Source organism: Papio anubis, chromosome 12 (genome assembly GCF_008728515.1).
Source record: "Papio anubis isolate 15944 chromosome 12, Panubis1.0, whole genome shotgun sequence".
Classification (NCBI taxonomy): Eukaryota; Metazoa; Chordata; class Mammalia; order Primates; family Cercopithecidae; genus Papio; species Papio anubis.
In genome coordinates this window covers 56457048-56477955 of record NC_044987.1, presented here as the reverse complement: position 1 = coordinate 56477955, position 20908 = coordinate 56457048, and the positions used below count along the sequence as shown (strand labels likewise).

Genomic DNA, 20908 nt, shown 5'->3' with positions numbered 1-20908 from the left:
ATGAACTACGAACTCTAACAAGAAACCATCCGCATACCGTATAGTGGTTTTTAACGTTTCCATAAGGAAAAAGATCCTTAAAACTTTATAGGAGGATATTACTGTCTCCATTATGAAGAAACTCTGAAGTTCATAAACTGCCAGGTCACACGAATACCAAGTGGCAAGGCTAAGAATCCAACCCAGCTAATACTAAAAATCATGACATTTACGACGTACCATCATGCTTCCCATTAATTTATCACCACAAATACTATGCATATTAAGAGATATACTCAACCAAACTGAATTTATTAAAGTATCCTATGTTGTGCTTAGCAAGATTATTATGAACTATCATTCAGAATATCTGATCAGCATGGGAGTAAAAAATTACCACATTTTGGTAAATAAATGTATTATTTATTTAAATTTAAAATTGGCATTTAAAAATATTTAAAATGGAGCCTCGGACACTTTTTCACTCAAACCAGGAGTACCCCAAGGAACACATGTATTTCCTGTTTCATATAGCTGAACATTATATTTATGATCTGTTGTTGAGACCACTAGAATATATGTTTCTTCAAAGTTTTAGTCACAGGGTCTAGAGAAGGGGTTAGCATACACTAGACACTCAATATACATTGAGGAATAAAAGATCCCCATAATTTTAATTCTCCTAAAACTATAATGGTGGAGGCATATTACCTCAAGATGGTGGGCTGACCCTCCTGCCCAAATCCCTTAAAATACAGTAAAAAAAAAAAAAAAAAGGGCTGTTCTTGTGTTTTCAATAAGCATGGAGTAGTAAGGACAAAGTTTACCTTACTGAAACTAAACAACAACAAAAACATATGAAACTAGACACTCAAGACATTACACAAGTAACAAAAGACTATGAATACATGAGAGATGCGAAACAGAGATAAAACCCATAACTACCCCAATTTACAAACTGGGTAAAGAGGCAAAGAGGGAGGATCAATCAAAAACCTGGCAACCTCCTCTAGAGAGATGAGGTTAAGAGCAGAGAAGGCAAAGGTAGAATTCACAGAGAAAAGAGTCAGAGAAGAAACCTGCAGAAAGTATTGTGGAAATTTGCAGAGTCTCTGTGAGTCTTCAGCAAAGGACTGAGCAGTGCATGTACACGAGGAAATTATCCAAGGTCAGGGATAGAACTGCTCCAAAGGAATAAAGGGAATAGCACCCAACACCTACACAGGCCTATGAACAAGGCCTGCCCCCCAACAGCAAGAATGGAAAAGCTCATCTTTTGACTAACACTGGTTAGAGCAGCACGGGGTCAGTAAATTATATCTTACAGATCAAACGTGGTTCAGCACCCATTTTTGTATAGCCCAAGAACTAAGAATGACTTTTACATTATTAAATGGCTGAAAAAGGTCAGAAAAAAAAGAACATTTCATGACAATTTAAAACTACATAAAATTTAAATTGGCCAGGCACGCTGGCTCCCGCCTGTAATCCTAGCACTTTGGGAGGCCGAGGCGGGCGGATCACGAGGTCAAGAGATCGAGACCATCCTGGCTAACACGGTGAAACTCCGGCTCTACTGAAAAATACATAAAATTAGCCGGGCGTGGTGGTGGGCACCTGTAGTCCCAGCTACTTGGCAGGCTGAGGCTGGAGAATGGCGTGAATCCGGGAGGTGGAGCTTGCAGTGAGCCGAGATGGCACCACTGCACTCCAGCCTGGGAAGAGAGCAAGACTCGGTCTCCCCCCCAAAAAAAAAAAAAATTAAAATTATAGTATCTAAAAATAAAGTTCACAACCATGTCTATTCTTTTAAATACCATCTATGGTTGCTTTTATACTCAGTAGAAGAGAGAGAGAGCTGACACACAAACTGTAGAGCCCACAAAGCCTAAAATACGTACTATCTGGGTCTTTACAGAAAAACAGGTCTTGCCTCAATATGAAAAAAATAAAAACTAGACTAAATGCATATCCAGTCCCACTTAACAAAGCTTAAAAATCAAGATGCTAAATAATCAATCTATTTCCAATCACCTTAATCATAATGCAGAACAAACATCAAGAATACCATAGGAATATAAAAATATCCAGCATATAGCATAGTAAAGTTCAGAGTTTAGTATCTACTAAAATCTTACCAGGCATTGCTGATGTACCTTCAGAACAGTTAAAAAAAAAAAAAAAAAAAAAAGTTTGAGTGCTGTGACTCACACCTGTAATCCCAGCACTATGGGAGACCTAGACAGACGACTGCTTGAGTCTAGCAGTTTGAGACCAGTTTGGGCAACACAGTGAAACTCCACCTCTACTAAAAATACAAAAAAATTTGTCAGGTATGGAGGTGCATGCCTGTAATACTAACTACTCAGGAGGCTGAGGTAGGAGAATCACTTGAGTCAGGAAGGTCAAGACTGCAGTGAGCCAAGATTACACCACTGTACTCCAGCCTGGGCAACCAGAGTGAGACACTGCCTCAAAAAAAAAAAAAAAAAAAAAGTAGAGGCAAAAAAAAAGTAAAATATTACCAGGCATGCAAAGGAAGCAGAAAAATTCAACCCAAAGTGAGAAAAACAAACAAAAAAACAATCAAACCTGACCCAGAAATTACTGATAATAGAATCAGTAGAAAAAGACATGAAAAGTTCTTACATGACTATGACTATAATCCATATGTTCAAGAACCTAGAGGAAAAACTGAAAACATGTTGAGTGAGATAAGGGTAATATAAAAAAAGACCCAAATGAAAATTCTAGAAAGGGAAACTCTAAGGTCTAATACTGAATGGGGTAAAAGGTAGATCAGACAGGTTAAAAAAAAAAAAAAAAAAAAAAGGCAAATTTAAAAATGTCAATGAAAACTAAACAAAATGATACAGAGAAAAAAAACCTGTCTTAGTCTGGTGAAAAAGGTATCCAATATAATGAAAATAACAGTTGTGGCATGCATCTAAAGCAGTATTTGTAGAAAAATTTATATGCTACAAATCCCAGTGGATACAGTTAAAGAAAAAGGAAAATTACAAAACTAAAAATCCATTAGAAACAAAGAAAAGTCTCAAATCTATGACCAAAGCTTTTACCTTAAAAGGCAACAAGGGAGAGATTTAAGATTGCTAACTAGAGGCCTCCTCTACTAAGAACCACCAAAATAGTGATAATGACACTTTGAATAGATCACCCAAGAGATAGATGCCAGGAAAAGAGAGGCATGTGGCTATAGTTCCAGCTACTTGTGATGGTGAGATGGGAGGATCACTTGAGGCCAATAGTTGGAGACCAGCCTGGGTCAAAAAGCAAGATCTCATCTCAAAAAACTAATTTTAAAAAACAGAACACTGGAATTCAACAGAAAAAGGACAGGAAACATCTACAGCAAGGAAGGAGAAAGGAATAAGGCAGCCTGCTCAACCCCCGTCAAATGGGAGCCAGCAGAACTCCCCAACGTGGAAAAAGAGAAAGTGAGAGAACTGAGCGGTCCACGTTCCCACCATGGATTTCTGCAATTCTAGCCATGGGAGAGGGCCTCAACTCTCACAGGCCCTGAAACTAACAAAGGAAACCGTCGGGAGATTGTATGAAGATGCAGCTCCAGGGAGGGAGCTTGTCCTGGGTTCCACAGATTCCCTGAGACCTAGGCAGCTGTAGCAAGGTGTCATTTTAGAGTCCTGTCCCCAACAGATTGCCCATTGTCCTGGGGCCCAATGCCACCAGGGCTGAGGCACAAGCGATGCATGGACTACTGCCGCCGGGGCTGAGGCACAAGCAAGGCACAGGCTACCACTGCCAGGGTTGAAGCATGAGCAAGTTGCAGGCCACTGTGGCCAAAGCTGAGGAGCGAGCACCCCACAGGCTGATCAGGAGCTGAGATGTGAGCAGAGCTTGTGCTCCCTACCCACCAGTCTAAGCTACTACCGTAGAAGGCAGTTCCACCCTCCACAGTGGCAGGACCTCAACACATCCCTGATGGTCCCCAAGTCAATTATCCTGCCCAGGGCCTGGGGAATGCCCCACACCTGCCCACCACTGATTGCACCTGCACACACCAACAGGGAGCCTGAGGATAAGTCCTTCTGGCCCAGCTTCACCCCCATTCACGCCATCCCAGACACACATTCTGGAAACAGGGGACTGCCCAGCCTACCACTGTTGGTATGTGAGCACACTTCCCAGGGGTCTGAGGTTGGGCCTGTCCACCCGCAGCTACCACCACAGCTATAACTACCTGCAGATGCCACCTGCAGGCCTTGGGAGTAGCTGGCCCAGTCTGTCACAGCCACTGCCAACACCAGTACACACTGCTCAGGACTGAGAGGGTAGTCCTGCCACTGCCATCAACCATGCCACGCTGGCTGCCTAAGAGCCTGTATTAGTCCATTTTCATGTTGATTTACTGTATTAATTCCATTTCCACACTGCTGTTATAGACATACCTGAGACTGGACAATTTACAAAAGAAAGAGGTTTATTGGACTTACAGTTCCACATGGCTCGGGAGGCTTTACAATCTTGGCAGAAGGCAAGAAGGAGCAAGTCATATCTTACATAGATGGTGGCAGGCAAAGAGAGCTTGTGCAGGAAAACTCCCCCTTAAAATAACTATCAGCTCTCATGAGACTTAGTTACTATCAAATTTTCCAAACTTTTATACTGTGCTTCCCTTATAAAACTGAAATCCTTTAACAGCACCCAAGTCACCTCTTGAATGCTTTGCTGCTTAGAAATTTCTTCTGCCAGAAACCCTAAATCATTTCTCTCAAGTTCAAAGTTCCACAAATCTCTAGGGCAGGGGAAAATGTTGCCAGTCTCTTTGCTAAAACAGAACAAGAGTCGTCTTTGTTCCAGTTCCCAGCAAGTTCCTCATCTCCATCTGAGACCACCTCAGCCTGGACCTTATTGTCCATATTGCTATCAGGCTTTTGGTCAAAGCCATTCAACAAGGCTCTAGGAAGTTCTAAACTTTCCTACATTTTCGTATCTTCTTCTGAGCCCTCCAAACTGTTCCAACCTCTGCCTGTTACCCAGTTCCAAAGTCGTTTCTACATTTTCAGGTATCTTTTCAGCAACACCCCACTCTACTGGTATCAAGTTATTGTATTACTCTGTTTTCATGCTGCTGATAAAGATATACCCAAGACTGGGCAATTTACAAAAGAAAGAGGTTTATCTCCTGTATCATTTTTTATTGTGTCTATTTGATTCTTCTCTCTTTTCTTATTAGTATTCCAAACAACAGGAAAAGAAGGAAACCTCCCTAATTCATTTTATGAGGCCAGCACCATCCTGATACCAAAACCTGACAGAGACACAACAAAAAAAGAAAATTTCAGGCCAATATCCCTGATGAACATCAATGTGAAAATCCTCAGTAAAATACTGGCAAACCGAATCCAGCAGCACATCAAAAAGCTCATCCACCACGATCAAGTCAAATTCATCCCTGGGATGCAAGGCTGGTTCAACATATGCAAATCAATAAATGTAATCCATCACATAAACAGAACCAATGACAAAAACTACATGATTATCTCAATAGATGCAGAAAAGGCCTCTGACAAAATTCAACAGCCTTTCATGCTAAAAACTCTCAATAAACTGGATATCGATGGAACATATCTCAAAATAATAAGAGCTATTTATGACAAACCCACAGCCAGTATCATACTGAATGGGCAAAAACTGGAAGCATTCTCTTTGAAAACCGGCACAAGACAAGGATGCCCTCTCTCACCATTCCTATTTAACATAGTATTGGAAGTTCTGTCCAGGGCAATCAGGCAACAGAAAGAAATAAAGCGTATTCAAATAGGAAGAGAGGAAGTCAAATTGTCTCTGCTTGCAAATAACATGATTGTATATTTAGAAAATCCCATTGTCTCAGTCCAAAATCTCCTTAAGCTAATAAGCAACTTCAACAAAGTCTCAGGATATAAAATCAATGTACAAAAATCACAAGCATTCCTATACATCAATGACAGACAAACAGAGAGCCAAATCATGAGTGAACTCCCATTCAAAATTGCTACAAATAGAATACAATACCTAGGAATCCAACTTATAAGGGATGTGAAGGACGTCTTCAAGGAAAACTACAAACCACCGCTCAAGGAAATAAGAGAGGACACAAACAAATGGAAAAACATTCCATGCTCATGGATAGGAAGAATCAATATCGTGAAAATGGCTATACTGCCAAAAGTAATTTACAGATTCAATGCTATCCCCATCAAGCTATCACTGACTTTCTTCACAGAATTGGAAAAAAAACTACTTTAAACTTCATATGGAACCAAAAAAGAGCCTCCATAGCCAAGAGAATCCTGGGCAAGAACAACAAAGCTGGAGGCATCAAGCTACCTGACTTCAAACTATACTACAAGGGTACAGTAACCAAAACAGCATTGCTACTGGTACCAAAACAGATACACAGACAAATGGAACAAAACAGAGGCCTCAGAAATAACACCACACATCTACAACCATCTGATCTTTGACACACCTGACACAAACAAACAATGGGGAAAAGATCCCCTATTTAATAAATGGTGTTGGGAAAACTGGCTAGCCATATGCAGAAAACTGAAACTGGACTCCTTCCTTAAACCTTATACAAAAATCAACTCAAGATGGATCAAAGACTTAAATGTAAGACCTAGGACCAAAAAATCCTAGAAGAAAATCTGACCAATACCATCCAGGACATAAGCATGGGCAAAGACTTCATGTCTAAAATACCAAAAGCAATGGCAACAAAAGCCAAAATTGACAAACGGGATCTAATTAAACTAAAGAGCTTCTGCACAGCAAAAGAAACTATCATCAGAGTGAACAAGCAACCTACAGAATGAGAAAAAAATTTTGCAATCTATCCATCTGACAAAGGGCTAATATCCAGAATCTACAAAGAACTTAAACAAATTTACAAGAAAAAACCAAACAACCCCATCAAAAAGTGGGCAAGGGATATGAACAGACACTTCTCAAAAGAAGACATTTATGCAGCCACAGACATATGAAAAAATGCTCATCACCACTGGGCATTAGGCAAATGCAAATCAAAACCACAATGAGATACCATCTCACGCCAGTTAGAATGCAATCATTAAAAAGTCTGGAAACAATAGATGCTGGAGAGGATGTGGAGAAATAGGAATGCTTTTACACTGTTGGTGGGAGTGTAAATTAGTTCAAACATTGTGGAAGACAGTGTGGCGATTCCTCAAGGATCTAGAACTAGAAATACCATTTGACCCAGCAATCCCATTACTGGGTACATACCTAAAGGATTATAAATCAATCATTCTACTATAGACACATGAACATATATGTTTATTGCAGCACAAATCATAAGAGCAAAGACTTGGAACCAACCCAAATGTCCATCGATGATAGAGTGGATAAAGAAAATGTGGCACATAGGCCAGGCGCAGTGGTTCATGCCTGTAATCCTAGCACTTTGGGAAGCCAAGGTGGGGGCTCACCTCAGGTCAGGAGTTCGAGACCAGCATGGCCAACATGGTGAAACCCCGTCTCTACTAAAAATACAAAAATTAGCCAGGCATGCTGGTGCGCGCATGCACACCTTTAATCCCAGCTACTCGGAAGACTGAGGAAGGAGAATTGCTTGAATCTAGGAGGTAGAGGTTGCAGTGAGTCGAGATCGTGCCACTGCATTCTAGCCTGCACGACAGGAATGAGACTCTACCTTAAAAAAAAAAAAAGGCACATATACACCATGGAATACTACACAGCCATAAAAAAGGATGAGTTCACATCTTTTGCAGTGACATGGATGAAGCTGGAAACCATCATTCTCAGCAAACTATCCCAAGAACAGAAAACGAAATACTGCATGTTCTCATTCATAACAGGGAGTTGAACAATGAGAACACATGGACACAGGGAGGGGAACATCACACACCAGGGCTTGTTGCGGGGTGAGGGGTTAGGGGAGGGATAACGTTAGGAGAAATACCTAATGTAGGTGACGGGTTGATGGGTGCAGCAAACCACCATGGCATGTGTATACCTATGTGACGAAACTGCACGTTCTGCACATGTACCCCAGAACTTAAAGCATAATTTAAAAAAAAAAAAAAGAAAAAAAAAAGAGCTCAAAAGCCTAGAACAAAAACAAAAATAAACAAATGGGACTATATTAAATTAAAAAGCTACATGCAGAAAAATAAGCAATCGACAGTGTGAAGACACAACCTCTTGAAGGGGGGAAAATATTTACAAACTGCTCATATGATAGAGGAATAAAATCTAGAATATACAAGAAACTCTAAATAGAAAAAAAAATAATAATAAAGACTAAAAATAAATTTCATTAGAAAATGGGTAAGCAGGCTGCAGTGGCTCACGCTTGTAATCTCAGCACTTTGGGAGTATGAGGCAGCAGGATCACTGGAGCCCAGGAATCTGAGACCAGCTTGCAACATGGCAAAACCCCATCTCTATAAAAAATACAAAAATTAGCCAGGGGTGGTGGCATGTGCCTATAGTCCCAGCTACTCAGGAAGTGAAAGGATCGCTTGAGATCAGGAGAGGTTGAGGCTGCAGTGAGCCATAATCTCATCTATGCACTTCAGCCTGGGTGACAGAGTGAGACCCCGTCTCAAAAAAAAAAAAAAAAAGGCAAAGGATATGAATAGACACTATTGTGTAACCATCACCACTACATAATTACAAAATATTTCCATTAACCTCCAGAAGGAAATCTTGTCCTTTCAAATTTCACTACCCCAATCTCGGGCAGCCATTAATTTATTTCCTGTCTCTATGAATTTGCCGATTCTGAATTTGTCATGTAAATGGAATCATACTCAAAGAAAACAAAAGCTGGTTGTTTGAAAAGATAAATAAAATTGATAAACCTTTAACTAAACTGATAAAGAAAAATAGAAGACTCAAGTTTCCCAAGTCAGAAATGCAAGCAGGGATAGTACTAACAATCTTACAGAAATAAAAAGATTGTAAGAGAATACTATGAAAACTGCATGCCAACAAATTAGATAACCTAGATGAAATTATCAACTTCACTGAAACAAACTACCAAAACGTACTCAAGAGGAAACAGAAAACTTGAATATCCCTGTACAGAGTAAAGAGATGGAGTCACGAATCAGCTTTCCCACAAAGCATTGCAGCTATGTGGGAGGCTAATGTGGGAGGACCACTTTAGATCAGGAATTTAAGGCCAAAGTGCCCTGTGATTGCTCCTGTGAACAGCCACTGCACTCCAGCCTGGGTAATGTGGCAACACCCCATTCTCTTAAAAAAAAAAAAAAAAAAAAAAATTTTAAGGAAAAATTTGGCCGTGGCAGGGCGCAGTGGCTCACACCTGTAATCCCAGAACTCTGGGAGGCTGGCCGAGGTGGGTGGATCACTTGAGGTCAGGAGTTGGAGACCAGCCTGACCAACATGGTGAAAACCCACCTCTACTAAAAATACAAAACTTAGCCAGGTGTGTTGGTACACACCTGTAATCCCAGCTTTGCGGGAGGCTGAGACAGGAGAATCACTTGAACCCAGGAGGCGGAGGTTGCAGCGAGCTGAGATCACACCACTGCACTCCAGCCTGGGCAACAAAACAAGAACCTGTCTCAAAAAAAGAAAGAAAGAAAGAAAAGAAACCCAGAAAAGAAAAAAAGTACTTCCCACAAAGAAAGTCCAGTACCAGATGGCTTCACTGGTAGATTCTACCAAACATTTATAAAAAGAATTAATACCAGGTATGTGGTAGCACATACCTGTCATCTCAGCACTTTGGAAGAGGGAGGGCGGATCACTTGAGGTCAGGACCATATATGAGACCAGCCTGGGCAACACAGCAAGACTCCATCTCTACAAAACACTCAAAATTAGCTAGGCTTGGTGGCAAACACCTGTCCTCCTAGCTACACAACAAGCTAAGATGGGAAGACAGCTTGAGTCCAAGACTTCAAGGCTGAAGTGAGGTATGACTGCACCACTGCACTCCAGCTTGGGCTACAGTGAGACTCTGTCTCTTCATTTAGCTGAGTGTGATGGTACACCTTAAGTTCTCAGGAAGCTGAGGCAAGATGACTGTTTGAGCCCACTAGGTCAAGGTGGCAGTGAGCCACAATCGCATTATCGCGCTCCAACCTGGGTAACAGAGCAAGACCTTCTCTCTCTCTCAAAAAAAAGAATTAATTCCAAACCTTCTCAAACTCCTCCAAAACACAGAAGAGGATAGAACACTTCCCACACTTTCCAATTCATTTTATGAGGCCAGGATTACTTTGTATGATATAAGAATACATGGTTGGGGCTGGGCTCAGTGGCTTACGTCAGTAATTCCAGCACTTTGGGACACCAAGGTGGCTAGATCACCTGAGGTCAGGAGTTTGAGACCAGCCTGGCCAACATGGTGAAACCCCATCTCTACTAAAGATACAAAATTAGCCGGGTGTGGTGGCACATGCCTGTAGTCCCAGCTACTTGTGAGGCTGAGACAGGAGAATCACTTGAACACAGGAGGCGGAGGCTGCAATGAGCTGAGATCTTGCCACTGCACTCTAACCTGGGCAAAACAGAGCGAGATTCCGTCTCAAAAAAAGAATACGTATTTGATCTCTGCTCCATAGTTCCTGACACAGAGCTCCTAAAATCCTTGTAACTTCCTGAGTGATAGGGTGCTAGCAGCATCTTTTGTTCTAATATGTGCTCTTTGGACCTGGTTCCTGACACAGAGCTCCTAAATTCCTTGCAATTTCCTGAGCAATGGGGTAACAGGCGTGTCTACACAGAGCTCTTAAATCCTGTGGAATTTCCTGTGTGACAGAAGCATCTTTTGTTCTAATGAGGGAACTCTTGGTGGGCTCCTGGAATCTTCAGAATGAGAACTGGTCACCAGAAAGACCAAGCCATGATTACATGCCTAGAGCCTGGAACTTTCAGCCCCATCCACATCCTCCAGAGAACGAAGAGAGTCTGGAGATTTGAGTTAACAATCAATCATACCTACATGATGACACCTCCATTAAAAAAAAATCCCTAAACTGACTGGGCACGACCAGCACTTTGGGAAGCTGAGGCAGGAGGATCGCTTGAGCCCAGGAATGCAAGAACAGCCTGGGCAACACACAGAGACCCCATCTCTACAAAATAATAATAATAATAATAATAATCATCATCATCATCATCCCTAAACTAGGGTTTACACAGCTTCTGAGTTGGTGAACGCATTAATTTGCTGGGGGACTGAAGTGCCTGCACTTGGGACTCTTCCAGACCTTGTTTACCCTGTGTACCTCTTCATCTGGCTGTTCATTTGTATCCTCTATAATAAACCTGAAACAGAAGTAAAGTGTTTCCCTGAGTTTTGTGAGCCAATACAGCAGGTTATTGAACCTAAGAAGGAAGTTGTGAGAACCCCCAATTTGTAGTCAAGTCAGACAGAAGTGTGGGGACCCTTGGCACCCAACACTTGCAACTGATGTCTAAAGTGGGAAGGCAGTCTTGTGGGTCTGAGTCTTTAATTTGCAGGACTGTGGTAACTCTAGGTAGTGTCAGAATCAAACTAAATTGTAATACACCCAGTTGGTGTGTGCAAAGAAATGGAAAATTGCTTGACGTCGAAAAACCACAAATTTGGTGTCAGAGTATTCTGTGGATAGAAGAAACAATTTTTCATTTACTTTAATACCAAAACCATTTAATTAATTTTTTTTTTTTTTTTGAGACAGAGTTTCACTCTTATTGCTCAGACTGGAATGCAATGGCGCGATCTCAGCTAACTGCAATCTCTGCCTCCTGGGTTCAAGCGATTCTCCTGCCTCAGCCTCCCAAGTAGCTGGGATTGCAGGCACGCACTAGCACGCCTGGCTAATTTTGTATTTTTAGTAGAGACAAGGTCTCGCCATGTTGGCATGTTGGCCAGGCTGGTCTCAAACTCCTGACCTCTGGAGATCCACCCGCCTTGGCCTCCCAAAGTGCTAGGATTACAGGAGTGAACCAACAAAACCATTTAACAGATATCACAAGAAAAAAACTTTTAACAATATACTAGCAAACTATGATATATAGTGCCTCTCCAGTGCCTCTCACTCCAGTCTGGGTGACAGAGTGAGGCCTCATCTCTAAAACACAAACAAAAAACTAGCAAGCTGAATTCAGCAACATATGAAAGACATTATATACTATGAACAAATGGGACGGGATAGGGGCTAGCCATGCCAGAAGGACCTATTGTGAAATTAGATGGTAGGGGCTTTAAGCCACATACTATCAGCCCAACCTCCAGGGAGAGGATAGGAGCTAGAGAGTGAGTTCTTTTGTCTGTGCAGTGGCACAATCGTGGCTCACTGGAGCCCCTACCTCCCAGGCTCAAGCGATCCTCCTGCCTCAGTCCCCCAAGTAACCAGGACTTACATTCGTATGTCACCACACCTGGTTAATTTTTGTATTTTTTGTAGAGACAGGGTTCCCCATGTTGCCCAGGGTAGTCTTGAACTCCTGGGCTCAAGCGATCCACCCACCTAGGCCTCCCAAAGTGCTGGGATTATAGGCATGAGCCACTGTGCCCAGTCAAGACAGAGTTCTATTGCAAAACAAAAACCCTAATAAAAACTGTTATGCTGGCTGGGTGTAGTGGCTCACGCCTGTAATCCAGTGCTTTGGGAGGCCAAGACGGGCAGATCACTTGAGGTCAGGAGTTCCAGACCAGCCTTGTCAACATAGTGAAACCCTGTCTCTACTAAAATTACAAAAATTAGCTGGGCATGGTGGTGTGCACCTGTAATCCCAGGTATATAGGAGGCTGAGGCAGGAAAATCGCTTAAACCCGGGAGATGGAGGTTGCAGTGGGCCGAGATCCTGTCACTGCACTCCAGTATGGGCGACAGAGTGAGACTTCATCTCAAAAAAAAATAAATAAAAAGGCTGTTATGCGTGGCCAAGTGTAGTGGCTCACACCTACAATCCTAGCACTTTGGGAGGCTAAGGCAGGAAGATCATTTGAGGCCAGAAATTCAAGATCAGCCTGAGCAATATAGTGAGACCTCATCTCTAGAAAAATATAACTAAATTAACTGGGCGTGGTAACATGTGCCTGTAGTCCCCCCTACTCGGCAGGAGGATCGCTTGAGCCCAGGAGCTCAGGGTAGGCCATGTTGCACCACTGCACTGCAGCCTGGGCAAGAGAGCAAGACCCTGCCTGAAAAGAGAAACAAAAACCTGTCATACTGAGCAGTTTCCTGACTGGTGAACACAATGATATGCTGGGAAGGTGACATGCCCTGATTCTACAGGGAGAGGGGCACAGAAGCTCTACATCCAAGACCCTTCCAGACCTTGCCCTATGTGTCTCTGCATCTGGCTGGTCTTATGTTGTATCCTTTATAATAAAGCCGTAACTGTAAATAAAGCACTTTCTTGAGTTCTGTGAGTCATTCCGGTGAATTACAGAACTTGAGGTGGGTTATGGGAACTCCTCAGATTTGTAGCCAGTTGGGTAGAAGTGCAGGTAGCATGGGGACCCCACCTGTGGCTGGCATGTGAAATGGGGACGGTCTTGTTGGTGACATTCTACCTTGTAAAATGATAGAACCATCCTTCACTAATTAAATGGCATGAGACCAGACTTGACTTATAGCTCAAATAATATTACAGGTCTACATTAATACATGGTGTCTAATAGCACATTTAATAGTTGGGGAACCAGGCACGGTGGCTCATGCCTGTAATCCCAGTCTTAGGGAGGCCAAAGTGGGTGGATCACTTGAGCCCAGAAGTTTAAGACCAGCCTGGGCAACACAGTGAGACCCCATCTCTAGGAAAAAAAAAATAGCTGAGTATGGTGGCACGTTCCTGTGGTCCCAGCTACTCAGAAGGCTGAGGTGGAACGATAGCTTGAGCTCAGCTCAAGGCTGCAGTGAGCTATGATTGCACCACTATACTCCAGCCTGGGTAACAGAGCAAGACCTTGTCTCAAAAAAGGCTGGAGAAAGAGTTGTTCCCCAGATGGAATTCAAGTCAAATTGTATTTCTGCTAGACAGTTTTTCAAGATCAATCAAGAATCTCTTCATCAACTTTCAACCCCTACAAACACACATATCACTTATGTGTACTTCTCATTTACAATGAACTAAATCCACACTATATATTAAACATATGTGTTTATTTATCTAGAGTGGTATTTCAAATTACTTGAAGTTCCCGTTTGTTTCTTTGTGGGGAGAAAGGAACAGAAAGGATGTCTAATGAGGATCAAATCTCTGTACCAAGCAGAAAAAAGCAATCTCTAAACTTACAACAAACTTTTTTTGCAAATAAAAATGACATATCTCGGCAGGGCACAGGCTTGTGCCTGTAGTTCCCACACTTTGGGAGGCTGAGGTAGGTGGATCACCTGAGGTCAGGAGTTCAAGACCAGCCTGGCCAACATGGTGAAACCCCGTCTCTACTAAAAATACAAAACTTAGCCAGGTGGGGTGGCATGCTGAGGCAGGAGAATTGCTTGAAACCAGGAGGTGGAGGTTGCAGTGAGCCGAGATCACACCACTATACTCCACCCTGGGAGACAGAGCGAGACTCCATTTCAAAAAAAGAAAAAAAAAGAAAACAAAAGATAAGATTATTTCATTAAAGAAAACTTTACTTATAACAGAAAACTGGGCACAAATGCCAAGATAGTTAATTAAAGTTAATTTTAATTACCTTAAGTACATAAATAAGGTACTCTAATTCAATCCATTAACTAAGTCCTTATCTATTCTACCTGCAAATTCTCTTTCTCAGATCTAGCCTTTTCTCTCACTCCCTACTGACACTTGCCCAATTCACATTTTACAATATGAATGTAATATTATAACAACCTCCAGCTGGTTTCCCTATCACCACCCCAAACTGCCCACTGCCTTTCCAACACCGCAAAAGAATTGTTTCAGAAATGAGAATTTCAGATCACCCCTGGTGAAGATCATATAAATCAATTCAGAGAAATTGGGGTGGGGCTCTTAAAAAAAAAAAAAAAAGGTAAATAACAGAAACGGAATAATGACTTTTCCCTCATGGTGTCTTGGGAAAGATAAATTAAAAATTGGATTTTTAACTATACTCAGAGGATTCAAATAAAAAGTAATAAGCTTAGAAGAGGTTAATAACAAATGCTTTTCATGCAGTTAAGACATGGTATAACCAAATAACCCAAGAAATGAGTTGAGGGATTACCCAAAGATTTTCCATCTCAGGCATCTCAGGCACTATTATACAACCCGGCGTGGGCTACGTAGCAACACCCATCTCTATAAAAAATATATATATATTTTTTTTAATTAGCCAGGTGTAAGGGCACAAGTAGTGCTAGCTACTTGGGAGGCTGAGGCCGGAGGATCACTTGAGTCCAGGAGTTCTATGTTACAGTGAGCTATGACTGTGCCACTGCACTGCAGTCTGGGCAATAGAGCAAGACCCTCTCTCTAAATAAAGAGAAAGAAAGAAAGGAAGAAAAGAAAGACAGACCAAAGATGGGGAAACACCTGAGAAAGACCAAAAGGAAACACCTGAGTCATTAAAAAAAAAAAATTAAATAAGTGAAAAAACAAGCAGGGGCAGGGGAGGGGGAATTCAGTAATGTATATCTTTACAGCAATACCCAAAAGAAAAAAGAGTTACACCATGAAAAATGTGTAGCAAACAAGGGATGAAGAGAAAATCTAAAAATATTTTGAAATATGTGACACATTCATTCAACTAACACTTGAGCATCTACTATATGCTAAATACTAGGCTAGAAATAGAGTGAATAAGAGAAAATGAATTCCTTATGGAACTTATTGTCAGTCACTGGCATGTTGCCTTTATTTAATGTGCTACATTTTTACTTTAAAGAAGGGAAAAATACATGCAAAGCATTTATAACTCCCAATCTAATTTTCTTATATGGTCTTAAGTTCCTCAACCACAAACCTTATCAGAAACCTAATGTATACAGTTAGGTTACAATTTCCCATACATGCCATATTATCAGAAACTTCTATGCCTTTTCCCATGCTGTTCCCTGCCTTGAACGCTTTTCCAACTTTTATTCAACCATTCAAATTTCCATAATGCTTACAGTGATGTTATGATTTCCCCTGGCCAAAATTAAGTACTTGCTCATTTATATTCTCAAAGCACCTTAGAATTACTCTAAACAGCAGTTATACTTTGTATTATAATTGCCTGCATAATTATATTCATGCAAACAAGATCATGCAAACATGATACAAATATATGCTGTCTACAAGAAACAAAGTTTAGAATCAAAGACACAAGGAGGTTGAAAGGATAGAAAGGAACACACCATGCAAAGTAAACAAAAGACAGCTGAAGTGGCTATGCTAATACCAGACAAAACAGACTTTAATCTCAGCATAGAGTTTAAGACGAAGTTTGAAGTATTAGGACAAATAGGTAAGAACAGACATTCCTGATTACACATTAAAATCACTGATGCCAGGGCCTCAATCCCCAGAGATTCTGATTTCAATGGAGCATTGTTAAGGCCTAAGCATCAATATTTTTCAGAGCAATTCAAGGGATTCTAATGCATAGCCAGAGTTAGTTAATGACACATGATTATTATAAGGGTTGAAAAACACTGAACTACAAGGAAAAATAAGACAATTGGTTTAATTAGGGTAAATGGAAGTCAAGGCAGTATGGGAACACACCCTGGAAGCATCTGATAACACAATGCACAAAACTTTTATAATTATAGGAGATGGAGTCTAATTTCCAAAATATTCAAGAAGAAAATTATTTCGTTGAGCCAATCCCATTAAAAAAATTTTTAAAAATAAAAAAAGTAGGCTGGGTGTGGTGGCTCACACCTGTAATTCCAGCACTTTGGGAGGCCAAGGCAGGCGAATCACTTGAGGTCAGGAGCTCAAGACCAGCCTGCACAACACAGTGAAACCCCGTCTCTATTAAAAATACAAAAATTAGCTGGGCATGATGGTACGTGCCTGGACTCCCAGTTATTCAGGAGGCTGAGACAGGAGAATCGCTTGAACCCAAGGTGGAGGTTGCAGTGAGCCGAGATCATGCCACTGCACTCCAGCCTGGGCAACAGAGAAAGACTCTGTCTCAAAAAAAAAAAAAAAAAAAAAAAGAAAAAAAAAAAAAAAAAAAAAAAAAAAAAACCCAAAACACCAAGAAGAAGAAAATTGTTTCAAAGTGTGAGGAAAACTAGGATTTTCCCAAACAATGATGAAAAGCTGGTTAAGATTCATGTTCAAATATCAAGGCATCAACTGTACCTATGACTTGTAGTTCTTTGGTTTCAATATATTTTAGTATCCCATTCAAATATTATACCTTTTAAAAATAATGTTCATGCTAATAAAATTTAAACTTTTAAAGTAAGAAGAGGTGAGTGGGGAAATATGCTACATTATCTGACTCAGAAGCCTAAGTGTTCAGATCATTGCTTAGTGTTCAGACCACAACCATAGTACTGTGGATCACACTACAATCATTGTAAGAGCGTACCTGTGGGGACAAAACACTGGTTAAGAGTTGGGCTCCGAAGCTCCAGACTTACCCAGTTTTAAATTCCCACAGCATTACAAACACATTTTTATCAAAATTTTCTCCAACTCTTTAACACTGTGTGACTTCAGGCAAGTTACTTTACCTCTCTAAATAGTTTCCTTATCTATAAAATGAAAATAATGATACTATAAATAGAGTGGCTCTAAGGATTAAATAAGGTAATCTTGGTAGATGGCTTTATCATGGAGTCTGGCTCAACAGTAAGCTCTGATAATTACAACAGTACTACTCCAGGCATTTAACCTATAAAATTATGGTAAAGCATGCATACTACAAAGCCCCTTATTTTTGCATTTTTGTAATTTATTTTTCTGTGAAAGATAAGAATGGAGAAGATAATTAAGGTTTAAAGGGGAGGTCCAAAATATGGGAAAATAGGACACTAAAGGAGATATAGATATCATGGTGAATAAAACTAGGTAATAATAGAAGATACGGTATAAAATGAAAAGGCCATGAGGCAAAAAGATAGCAAGGAAAAACCAGTTGACCACAGTCAAAATTCATAGGACAAAAAAATCTCAAAAATGAGGAATATTATGGAATGTGTGAATTCAGATGCCAGACCAAGTTAGTGCTGCTGTAGATGGCTTACTTATGGTTCTGATAAACTGGAGGTTGGCAAGACTTTAATGGGAATATAAAGTAAGCTCCATTATACTTCTGATTAATCAAAGTTTTCCAACATTACAATATTGCTATATCCCCAAATACCAAAAGCAAGTTAGAATGTATTATTGGAATAACTCATTCTATCTAATTTTCTTTTCCTAAAACACTTTTAACATCTAAACATCGAAGAAGTGACAACTATATTTATTTACAGAGCCAACTGTGAGGATGCTAAGGACAAAAGGAAAAGAGTAAGTATCAAATTCCCTGAGATATCTAGCATAACACATGCCTAAGCTTCATAACGAGTACTGCCCTTTTGCTGCAAAATACACTGATGACCAAGGCATTTAATCCCACTTACTAGGAAGCTATTATCTAGTAGATTCTTTCCCAGTCCTGTGTCCTTTAAGTAACCCAAGTAAATCTTTTAAGTTCTATCTTTAATAACTACATCCTTTCCCATCTGAGTACACGGCATCACCATTCATCCAACCTTACCCTCATCTAATCAGTTCACTTGGATAAGACTTTGAGGCTGGTATAGCAGCAATGTTACAATAACTCTTACCCTTACTACCAATTACTATGTCACATGGCTCCCATCCTAGCATTGCCTTATGACAATTAGGCAGAGGTAGCCATGGCTATTCTTGAATGAAAGAAATTTAGTTCAATGTAATGTCATCACCCTGTTAACAAAAAAGCTTTTAGACTCACCTAACCCAAGAGAGAGGAGTAATTAATACCAAAACAGTTGGATGCAAAATTAGATCAATATTGAGACTACTGTTCCACTAACAGTTTCATTCACAGGACATTCTAGGCATTTAATTTGTATTATATTCGTTCTTTTTTATTTTTTTTTTTGCGGGGGGGGAGGGGTGGAGTCTCGCTCTGTCGCCCAGACAGGAGTGCAATGGCGTAATCACGGCTCACTGCAACCTCTGCCTCCCGGGTTCAAGCAATTGTCGTGTGACAGCCTCCTAGGTAGCTGGGATTACAGGTGTATCCCACCACATCCAACTAATTTGTATTTTTAATAGAGACCAGGTTTCACCACGTTGGTCAGGCTGGAAATTTGTATTATACTCGTTCTAAATGCATTTTCAAACACAGCGATCATCATCTGATAAGACTTCCATCTTCGCACACTGGAATACGGATCAGCAAATTTTTTCCCGTAAAGGGCTAGACAGATAATAAGTTCTTCAGGTTTTGGGTTTTGTTTTGTTTCTGAGACAGGGTCTTGCTGTGTCACCCAGGCTGGAATGCATTGGCATGATCAGCCTCAACCTCCGGGGCTCAGATAATCCTCCGAAAGTGCTTGGATTGCAGGCATGAGCCACCATACCCAGCCCAATACTTCAGGTTTTGAAGTTATATGTTCTCTGTGACAATCACTCAACTCTACCATAGTTGTGTGAAAGCAGCTACAGACAACAGTATGTAAACAAATGAACGTGGCTGTTTACCAATAAAACCTTATTTACAAAAATAGAGGACAGGCTGTAGATTGCCCACCCCTGTACTAAGCTATCACAGACTAGGCTTTAACTTCAAAGTTTTAGAGCAGAACATGGTCCTGTAAGTTGAGGAAAACTATTAATTTCACAAACATTTACTACATATATTTGCTATTACTCACCAATTGCTAGCAATAAAATAAAATAAGAATCCCTGTCCTCAAAGAGTTTACCATCTCGTAGGCTAGGCAGTAAGTGCAAAAAGTTTTATGAGTACTGTGACATAAAATCTACAAAGTGTACATGCAGGGTAAGGAGACAGAAGTGGTTAATTTAACTTGAGAGACAGAAAGCAGGAAATTTTTCACAGAGCACTTGATGCTTAACGAGCAGACTAATGACAGGTAGAGTGAACAGGCAAGGGAAGGAAGATGGGGATGGGATATTCGACTCAGCGGGAGGAGGATGAGGAAAAAGCACAAATGTAAAACAACCTTTCACATTTTCAGAGATGTGAAAGCAGTTCAGTGTCATTAAAAGTAGCAATGAGAACAGAAAAGCAAAGTTGAATATAAAAGGGGATAAATAGACTCAATATGACTTGGTATCAAAGTAGAAAGTGTTTAGGGCTAAGGTTTAGGATGCCTCCTTTGTTTCTGATCTGAGTGACTCGAGTAGATGACAGTAACATTCATTGTAAGAGGTAATTCAAGATTAAGAATAAATAAATAGGCTGAGCTTCGTGGCTCACGCCTATAATCCCAGCACTTTGGGAGGCTGAGTCAGGTGGATTGCTTGAGCCCAGGAGTTTGAGACCAGCCTAGGCAACATAATGAAACTCTGTCTCTACTAAAAATACAAAAAATATTTAGCTGGGTGTGGTGGCACATGCCTGTGGTGCCAGCAACTTGAGAGGCTGAAATGGGAGGATCACCTGAGTCTGGGAGGTAGAGGTTGCAGTCAGCAGAGAACAAGCCACTGCACTCCAGCCCGGATGACAGAGTAAGACTCTGTCTTTTAAAAAAAAAAAAAAAAGATAAATAAATACAAGCAGAAATTCAATTTTCCTTTTATAAAGCCTCTTTAGAAATCTTGTTTTAAATAATTTTTGTGGTGATTATCAAAGAAATGCACAATTAACATAGAAAATAAAATGTGAAAAAATGTAAGAAAAAACAAAGGAAAAAAACCTATATAACCCTACTATCCAGAAAATGATTAAGATAAACATGTACAAATACTGGGGGGAAAAGCTTAGAGTCTAAAATAAACACAGACTAAACCTTCA

At 40.6% G+C, this 20908-nt stretch overlaps 1 protein-coding gene across 1 annotated transcript in view; it reads right to left on the bottom strand.

Annotated features, from left to right (window-relative positions):
• Positions 1–20908, bottom strand: part of RSF1 (remodeling and spacing factor 1) — a 151990-nt gene that overhangs the window by 122274 nt on the left and 8808 nt on the right. The gene's annotated exons all lie outside the window — the stretch shown is intronic.